Genomic DNA, 10,634 nt, shown 5'->3' on the forward strand with positions numbered 1-10,634 from the left:
AGTTTTCCTGGTGGAGTCTCGAGGAAAGAGTTTGCCCTACCATATAGGGGAAGGGGAGAAAACGCTTGAATTGAGCTTTGGGGTTTGTACGTTGCAATCACTTAATTGGTTTTACTCTCTTTTGTTTATGTCTTTTTAGAAGAAAAGGGCTCTTGCCCCAGCTCCATTCCATAGAAATGAAACCACATAGTACTTATTACAGCTCGCGTGAGAGGATTGACACATCCTTCCGGCACTTTCTAAGAAAAGTTCACTCTAATAACTCTCACTAACTGCGAAACCGAAACATAGATCTAAACATAACTTTCTTTCCCCCTCACTTCCCGCATACAAGGTTTCTATGATTCACCCTTCCAGCAATACATCGCTGAACACGCCAGTCCATCCTTCTGCCTTCTTCTTCATCAGGTATTGCATCCACAAATTCTTCTTCCTCAACCTGGCTCTGGCCAGATCAGCAGAGGAGGATGCCTGGCCGACTCCCAGAGTGAAGAGATTAGCCTCTCCACGCGATCTCTTGCAGCCTCTTTGCACAGAATCTTCCATTGATCGCAGAAGCCTGCAATTTTTCTCAGAATTACCTGCACACCCATCCAGGGGTTTTTGTTAAAACACATGTCATTCCTGCTTCTCCAGATAACCCAGAGAGTGGCTGAAACAAGCATATTTTCAGCTTGCAGGGTTTTGTGTTTCTCCCAAATCTTAGTCATATTATCAAAAGTAGGCTGGGGCATATATCCTGAAATGTCATGAATATTCCTCCACACCTCAGTAGCAACAGCACATTTTTTTTGAAAAATGTCCAGCAATTGCTGGCTATTTCATTGATTCATAGCAGGGAGAACATGGTGAAGAAATAACATGGTGTGCAATGGTCATTGACCAAGGAGGAAACATAGAGAAAAATAAAAAAGGAGAGGAGCCACTCATAATCTAAAGATTCTCACGGAGGATCCCCGAAAGGGGTCTCAATGCAGCTTGCTCCTGCAAGCCTCCAAAGTTCCAAAACACTTTGCAAATTTCTCACAATGTCCGGTGACGATGCCACCTTGTTTTGGAACGTGCACTTGTTTCTCTCCTGCCAGATTTCCCAGCATATTGCAAGTAGCATTGTTTTGACTCCTTTTTGATCCCTTGGAGCCGCTCCGGTGATGATATCTCCGGCTATTGCCACTGGTTGTTTCTGGCTCCATTCGTTTTTTGGCGTGAAGGTGCAACATCACATTCAAAGAACATGTGATTACTATTTTCATATTCAAAGCAAAACAGGCAAGAAAGATCATCTAAATGTTGTCTCTTGCACAGATTACTCCTAACCAACAGTTTATTATGAGTCAGCAACCACAAAAAGACATGGATATTAGGAGGAACTTGAAGCTGCCATATCTCAGGGATATGGACAGGACAGACCCCTCTAAAATTAACTATACCATACATAGATCTAACAGAGTAAATCCCATTAGATTCAAACTTTCAAATAATGGCATCTTCTTCATCATTCAGAATGATATCTTGCGCAATGCTAATTAAGTCAAATGAGAGGTGTAGTAGTCTATTGTCCACACACCTTCTGAAGGTGATTTTAAGATTAGCACCATCCCAAAGGTCAGCAATAGGTTTGTTATGCTCATTAGCAATAGTGTAAAGCTCCCAGAATTTTGTTTATGTTTTTGTTAATCTGCTTGCTTGCTTCGAGTGCAAAGGATAGATTGCTCGTTGTATATTGCTTGGGGCATCCTACCTGCCGTTTTGGGCCACTGCCTCGTTGTATAATCAGTCGCTTGCATGGTGACGCGGCCTTTTTTCTTCTTCTTTTTTGCGAAAAAGTGACGCGGCTTTGAAAGGGCATGGAAGCAGGTTTAGTGTGCCTTGCCCCTGTGGCGTTTTACTTGTGTGCAGTTTATTTATGGGAAGGCGGCCATTAGGTGAAAAGTGTAGGCGCGCGCCAGCCGTCCAGCACACTGCCTGCCTATGCGCAGTTTATAATTAGCACTCCAGCTTCATGATTAAGATTGGCAGGATTTACACTTACACTTACACCAGCATATGGTCGAAGCAAGCAAGCAAGATGACGGTTGCGCATGAAGCAGGTGCAACCGAAAGGACTTCTGGGCTTCAGGTAGGGATTAAACATTCCGCCGACAACTCGTGTTTCACGGCCGGCCGGTTTAACAATACCACGAGCAGTAGTAGTTTTCGTCTCTGCACATGAAGGTTCGGATGAATGATCCGGTCATGTGGCAGTGCGTGCTTGATCCGATCAAGCTAACTGAGAAGAATCTCCCATCCACCTCGTGTTTCACTAGTGTTAATTTGTAGGAGTGCCCCTTTATCTATAGATGGGCTTTGTTTTCAGTTCATTACTGCCAAGCTTGATCTGTTATAGTCTCATCTGCCTTGATCGTGTTTCCATGGTGTCATTAGTAGTACCTTCTATGGAGCAGCTCTATTCAATTTTAGGACAGGGCGGAATGTCCACAGCACTATGCTAAGCTTGTTAATCAACAGATTACTCGAAAACGGCAGTAGCGTGGCGTGCATGATTGCGATCAGCGCTATTATTCGCTTCTTTTAGTTCCAAAAATGGTTTCGAAAAGGATCTCGCAGAATGGCTATGGTACAATCAGCACTATACTGGTACAAACTTACAATCAACATATTACTCAGAAACGGCCGTGGCGTGCATGATTGTGAATTTGTGATCATCATTACGATTCTTATGGTGTACTCCACAATTTGTATTATAATCAGAAGACACTTGTTCTTCGGTCGGGGCACGGCCACGCGGCCATTCGATCTTATCCGCAGAAAACGATTAAAGCATTCACAAAAAATTGCAAACGAGAAGGTGCATCAGATGCTCAATTATAGCATGATCAGGGAGTTGTTTAATCATTTGTCAGCATTAGGTTATCATTATACGCGCTTGATTCTTGGTAACCGCTCGTTGCTTCTGGTTCCCGGCGCGTGGTGTGTGGTTGGGGCTGATCTGACCGGAAAACAATAAATAACAAGATGTTGAGACCAAGCGCGCTTCCGACTCCTGGACGGATCTCAGCCTCTAATCCCGTCCAATCGGTTGCTTCTGGTTCAGTGCATCTGATGCAATCATTGAGCAGGGCCGTGAGCTCACCCTGTGACGCGCGCGCTTCTGAATCCACATCCTTTATTTTCGTTGGGATGATCAACAAAGCGGCGGCCACTTGCTACAGGAGTTGTTGGCTTCAAAATCTTCCCAACTGGAACATGAATTCAACTTTATCTTCATTTCAACCTAGGGTTGCTCTTAATCCGGGCAGCAAAGCTGATGAAACATGAGTTTGTGGTCGTGCGGAATGGCCACAATACTCGCACGACCACAAACTTGGGCCTTGGAGGTGTGGCGGATCCCAGCCCCCATTTTGGCCAAGGAATCTCGTCCTTAATTTAGGTAATTCTAGTGTCTTTGTTGGGTCGGGACGGCGAGACGGCGTCATCCTAGGGCTAGAATAGTGTCCTTGTGCGCCTAGCATCGGTGAAGGATGTGTGGATGTGTGTCTTCGGCAGATCTACTTAGGTCCGGTGGGCCCTTGTATTCGTTGGATTTGCTTGGATCCGACCAATGTTCGATTGATTTGTCTAAATTCAACCTGCCATCGTTTTAGTTGGTGCGTTTGTAGATATAGCTCTTTCGATCTATGTTTCTCTTCATCGATGATAGCTACTGTATTAGTGTGTTGGTTCTTTGGGCCTTAGCACATTGACTCCTCTGTTGTCTACTACAATAATTTTTTACTAGTGTTTATGGACGTTGCTTGGTGACCCATGGATTTTGTTGGAAGGGACTGTTTGGATTGCAGCCCCCCACTGTTGATCCAAAAAATTGGTCGTTGACCAAGATTGGAGCTCTGTTTGGATGAGCATCAATATTTTGGTGCGCCCAGCCTACCCCAACATCTCTAATTCAGTTTCACGCCAAATTTTTGGCAAGTCACGGGTGACCAGATCCTACGTCAATTATTTGGCTAGCCAAGATTGGCAGGGCAGGCAGAGGTGAAAACCAAACAGCCCCTAAATTTTTGTTACTTCTAGGAATCTTTGTATTGCTATTCAATACTCCCTCTATTTCATAACATAGTGCTTTCATGCTTTTCGGGATTTAATTTTGACCACAAATTTAATCAAGATGGGCGACTGTCGTGGGAGCATGACAAATACCGTTGAATTTGTATTTGAAAGAAGTTTTCAAAGTTATAACTTTTCAGTAAAATGATTTATTATTATTGGTCTAATTTGTGATCAAAGTTGAATCTCAAAAAGCGTGGGCACACTACATTATGAAATGGAGAGAGTATTATTAATACATGAGAAAATTTCTTCGGAAAGTTCCCCAACTATTACGGGAGTTACCCCTTCATCCCGTGTCTCATGCGAACAAAGCGATTAAGGTTTTCCCTGGTTCCCATCGGTGTCGCCGCCCGTCCGCTTTGTCTTCAGTGGCCTTAGGGCCAAGGAGGCAAGGTGGACCTTGATCCTTGTTGGCAGGTGAGATCCTGTCATGCTTTTAGTTAGAGTTTTGAGTTTGATTAGGGCTTCTGTCCTTCTTAGGGAGGCTAGGTGCACAAGAACTCTCTAAAGAGTGAAGATGGAATAATGTCCTTTCTGCCTATCCCTCATCTCGGATGTGCGTCTACCATCGTCAGAGACCGTGTGGATGTGTGTCTTTGTTGAATCTCATGAAATTTGGTCGGTGTTTGTCTTTGGTGGATCTATTTGGATCCGGTCTTCGTTGGTCTCCGGTGGATCCATCTTGATCCTAGAATTTAGTCTGTTCTGCGCCAGGCCAATAGCATTTTCAGAGTTCCTAAGAAATCCTAGAGGCACACGCAGCCTATTCGTGCAAGGCAAGAGGTGGAACTAAAGTTTAGTACCACATTGCTAGTTTGGTGGGAGTTGAACCTCCTTATAAGGGAGGTTGTTTCCCCACATGTATGAGCATGAGAACAAGAGGGACATTCACGCGTGCTCCTCCTCCGCCCGCCTTGCCACGACACTCCTCGTTACGATGCACCGCGGGTTGCGGGAATGAGCCAAGCCGATGTCTAAATTTTTTCCACGCACTACGGGTATACGAAAGGTCACACGAAAGTTCAAAATATTTTGCTATAGTGGAGACTGAATACGAACGGCGCATCCCTTCGGCTGCTGATTGTTCACTTCGTCTCCCTCTCTTCGTTTCACCTCTAGTCACTGCCAGTTTGCCTGCTTCTTCTGTGCCTATAAAAGAGAGGTCGCTCCTCTCCAGAGAGACACACCAGAACATCATCTTCCTCTCGCCACCGAGTTCTAATCTCTGAGCTGCTGCTATGATCTTCCCCGTCCCAGCTTGCGGCGTGCACCACAGGTCGAGACAGTAGGCCTCTGAAACCCCACTTCTTTGAGTCATGTACGGGAGAAGGATGATAATGTTTTTGGGGAGCGTTCTAGGCGACTACTGACTGGTTCATCACGGACGATCTGGACACCGACGACTACTTCCCCAACGACAACTTCTTCCCCGCCGTCGACAACCTCTTTGACGACATGGCAAGCGAGGACATTGACCCCAAGACCGGTGCTTCTGATGTTGTTCCGTACGTCCTCATGCTCTTTCTATTTGAGGTTCTGCACAGTTTCTTGCTCTAGTATCCGCTCTAGATATGTTCGATTCTAGTTCACATATGCAGATGCTATTTACCTTCTCTCTGTCAGATTGCATGACTTGTTTTATCTCTTCTATGATAGTCATGTTTATCTAGTATTTCTGTTAATAAAATCATTTGGTAAATTGCCCATATTTCCAACAATCCAAAAATCTTATTATAGGCAATTTACCCCAAGTGGTTTTGTTGCATCCATGAGCCCTCCTATGTTTGAGGTTGTGCACTATAAGAGGTGGCACGTGAGAGTAGTCTTATGGTTTCAAACCATGAGTTCCCATGACGCCACTCTTGGCAAACCTGAAGGAGATCTTGATCCTCAACAGGAACAAGCTTTTCAGAAAATGGATACCCTGTTTAAGGCTGCTCTCTTGAGTGTTCTTGGTGAGAACATAGTTGATGCTTATGCGTCAATTGATAATGGAAAGATATGTGGGGCGCACCCGAGGCCAAGTTTGGGGTCTCGGATGCCGTCACCGAGCTAACATCATGGAAAAATTCTATGACTACAGGATGACTGATGAGCTCCGTGGTTGAGCAAGCTCACAAGATACAGTCATTTGCTAGAGAACTTGAGCACTTCAATTGTATGTCCCCGGACAAGTTTGTTGCTGGAGGCATCATCACTAAGCCTCCTCCCCCGTGCAGGAACTTTGCTACCTCTCTGAAACACAACAGACATGAGTTTTCTGTTCCGGATCTCATTGATACTCTTGATTTGGAAGAAAAGGCGAGAGAAAAAGACACACATGCTTGAGGTATTGAGGGAGCATCTAGTGCCAATCTGGTACAAAAGAAAAACTTCCAGTCCCATAAGTTCAAGAACAAGGGGAAGTTTGATCGTAAAGCAAAATTTGATGGGAAGAACAAGGTTGTACAACACACCAACTTCAAGATGAAGAATGACAAGAAGAAAGGTGTTTGTCATGTGTACAAAGATCCTGACAATTGGGCTCCTAGTTGCCCTAATCGATATGACAATCGTCATCTTGGGGAAGGCGACAAGACCGCTAATGTTGTCATTGGTGACACTGACATGAAGGATGCTGGGTATGGTATATTTCTCGCTATTCCTTCAATATGCCATTCTCCCGATTGGTTGATTGACACGGGTGCTAATGTGCATGTATGCGGTGATATTTCCATGTTTTCATCTTATCAGACCGCAGGGACTTCCACCATTCTGATGGGCAATGGTTCAAGTGCTTCTGTTCGTGGTGTTGGCACGGTCGCTCTAAAATTTACTTCGGGGAAGATCATGCGGCTGAAGAACGTGCATTATGTCCCCTCCGTCAATAAAATCTTGTTAGCGGATCTCTTCTGTGTAGAGATGGCTACAAGCTTGTCTTTGAGTCAAATAAATTTGTACTATCCAAGTATGGAACTTTTGTTGGTAAAGGCTATGATTCAGGAGGCATGTTCCGTTTATCCTTGTTAGATGTTTGCAATAAAGTTGTTAATCATGTTTGCAACAATAGTGAACCAAATATATGGCATTCACATCTCTGTCATGTTAACTTTGGTTGCATGTCACGACTAACCAAGTTGAACTTAATCCCTAGTTTCACCACTATCAAGGGATCTAAGTGAAGGAACTATGCCCTAGAGGCAATAATAAAGTTATTATTTGTTTCCTTATTTCATGATAAATGTTTATTATTCATGCTAGAATTGTATTAACCAGAAACATAATACATGTGTGAATACATAGACAAATATAGTGTCACCAGTATGCCTCTACTTGACTAGCTCGTTGATCAAAGATGGTTGTGTTTCCTAGCCATAGACATGAGTTGTCATTTGATTAACGGGATCACATCATTAGGAGAATGGCGTGATTGACTTGACCCATTCCGTTAGCTTAGCACTTGATCGTTTAGAATGTTGCTATTGCTTTCTTCATGATTTATACATGTTCCTATGACTATGAGATTATGCAACTCCCATTTACCGGAGGAACACTTTGTGTGCTACCAAACATCACAACATAATTGGGTCATTATAAAGGAGCTCTACAGGTGTCTCCAAAGGTACATGTTGGGTTGGCGTATTTCGAGATTAGGATTTGTCACTCCGATTGTCGAAGAGGTATCTCTGGGCCCTCTCGGTAATGCACATCACTATAAGCCTTGCAAGCAATGTAGCTAATGAGTTAGTTGCGGGATGATGCATTATGTAACGAGTAAAGAGACTTGCCGGTAACGAGATTGAACTAGGTATTGGGATACCGACGATCGAATCTCGGGCAAGTAACATACCGATGACAAAGGGAACAACGTATGTTGTTATGCGGTTTGACCGATAAAGATCTTCGTAGAATATGTAGGAGCCAATATGAGCATCCAGGTTCCGCTATTGGTTATTGACCGGAAACATGTCTCGGTCATGTCTACATAGTTCTCGAACCCGTAGGGTCCGCACGCTTAAGGTTTCGATGACAGTTATATTATGAGTTTGTGAGTTTTGATGTACCAAAGGAGTTCGGAGTCCCGGATGAGATCGAGGACATGACGAGGAGTCTTGAAATGGTCGAGACGTAAAGATCGATATATTGAACGACTATATTCGGACTTCGGAAAGGTTCCGAGTGATTCAGGTATTTTTCGGAGTACCGGAGAGTTACGGGAATTCGCCGGGGAGTATATGGGCCTTATTGGGCCATATGGGAATAGAGGAGAGAGGCCAAAAGGAAGGAGGCCTACGGCACCCCTCTGGTCCGAATTGGACAAGGGGTGCAGCCCCCTTTTCCTCCCCCCTCTCCCCCTCTTTCCTTCTCTCCTACTCCAACAAGAAAAGGAGGAGTCCTACTCCCGGTGGGAGTAGGACTCCCCCCTTGGCGCGCCCTCCTCCTTGGCCGGCCGCCTCCCCTCTTGCTCCTTTATATACGAGGGCAGGGGGGCACCCCATAGACACAACAATTGATCTCTTGATCTCTTAGCTGTGTGCGGTGCCCCCCTCCACCATAGTCCTCGATAATATTGTAGCGGTGCTTAGGCGAAGCCCTGCGAGGGTAGAACATCAAGATCGTCACCACGCCGTTGTGCTGACGGAACTCTTCCCCGACATTCTACTGGATCGGAGTCCGGGGATCGTTATCGAGCTGAACGTGTGCTAGAACTCGGAGGTGTCGTAGTTTCGGTGCTTGATCGGTCGGGCCGTGAAGACGTACGACTACATCAACCGCATTGTTCTAACGCTTCCGCTTTCGATCTACGAGGGTACATAGACAACACTCTCCCCTCTCGTTGCTATGCATCACCATGATCTTGCGTGTGCGTAGGATTTTTTTTTGCAATTACTACGTTCCCCAACAGTGGCATCAGAGCCTGGTTTTATGCGTAGATGTCATATGCACGAGTAGAACACAAGTGAGTTGTGGGCGATATAAGTCATACTGCTTACCAGCATGTCATACTTTGGTTCAGCGGCATTGTGAGATGAAGCGGCCCAGACCGATATTACGCGTACGCTTACGCGAGACTGGTTTCACCGCTACGAGCACTCGTTGCTTAAAGGTGACCGGTGGGTGTCTGTCTCTCTCACTTTAGTTGAACCGAGTGTGGCTACGCCCGGTCCTTGAGAAGGTTAAAACAGCACTAACTTGACGAACTATCGGTGTGGTTTTGATGCGTAGGTAAGAACGGTTCTTGCTCAGCCCGTAGCAGCCACGTAAAACTTGCAACAACAAAGTAGAGGACGTCTAACTTGTTTTTGCAGGGCATGTTGTGATGTAATATGGTCAAGACGTGATGAGATATAAGTTGTTGTATGAGATGATCATGTTTTGTTGAAGTTATTGGCAACTGACAGAATCCTTATGGTTGTATCTTTATTACATAAGATGCAAGCGCCAAATAATTGCTTTACTTTATCGCTATGCGATAGCAATAGTTGCAACAGCAATAATTGGCGAGACGACCATGTGACGAAACATTGATATAGATCAAGATGATGGAGATCATGGTGTCGTGCTGGTGACGATAGAGATCATGACAATACTTTGGAGATGGAGATCAAAGGCGCAAGATGATCATCGCCATATCATGTCACATATTTTGATTGCATATAATGTTTATCTTTTATACATCTTATTTTGCTTAGTTCGACGGTAGCTTTATAAGATGATCTCTCACTAAATTTCAAGGTATAAGTGTTCTCCCTGAGTATGCACCATTGCGAAAGTTCTTCGTGCTGAGACACCACATGATGATCGGGTGTGATAGGCTCTACGTTCAAATACAACGGGTGCAAAACAGTTGCACACGCGGAATACTCAGGTTAAACTTGACGAGCCTAGCATATACAGATATGGCCTCGGAACACGGAGACCTAAAGGTCGAACATGAATCATATAGTAGATATGATCAACATAGTGATGTTCACCATTGAAACTACTCCATCTCACGTGATGATCGGACATGGTTTAGTTGATTTGGATCATGTGATCACTTAGATGACTAGAGAGATGTCTGTCTAAGTGGGAGTTCTTAAGTAATATGATTAATTGAACTTAAATTTATCATGAACTTAGTCCTGGTAGTATTTTGCAAATTATGTTGTAGATCAATAGCTCGCGTTGTTGCTTTCATATGTTTATTTTGATATGTTCCTAGAGAAAACTGTTTTGAAAGATGTTAGTGGCAATGATGCGGATTGGATCCGTGATCTGAGGTTTATCCTCATTGCTGCACAGAAGAATTATGTCCTTGATGCACCGCTAGGTGACAAACCTATTGCAGGAGCATATGCAGACGTTATGAACGTTTGGCTAGCTCAAAATGATGACTACTTGATAGTTCAGTGCACCATGCTTAAACGGCTTAGAATCGGGACTTCAAAGACGCTTTGAACGTCATGGACCATATGAGATGTTCCAGGAGTTGAAGTTAATATTTCCAGCAAATACCCGAGTTGAGAGATATGAAGTCTCCAACAAGTTCTATAGCTAAAGGATGG

Source organism: Triticum aestivum, chromosome 2B (assembly GCF_018294505.1).
Source record: "Triticum aestivum cultivar Chinese Spring chromosome 2B, IWGSC CS RefSeq v2.1, whole genome shotgun sequence".
Lineage (NCBI taxonomy): Eukaryota > Viridiplantae > Streptophyta > Magnoliopsida > Poales > Poaceae > Triticum > Triticum aestivum.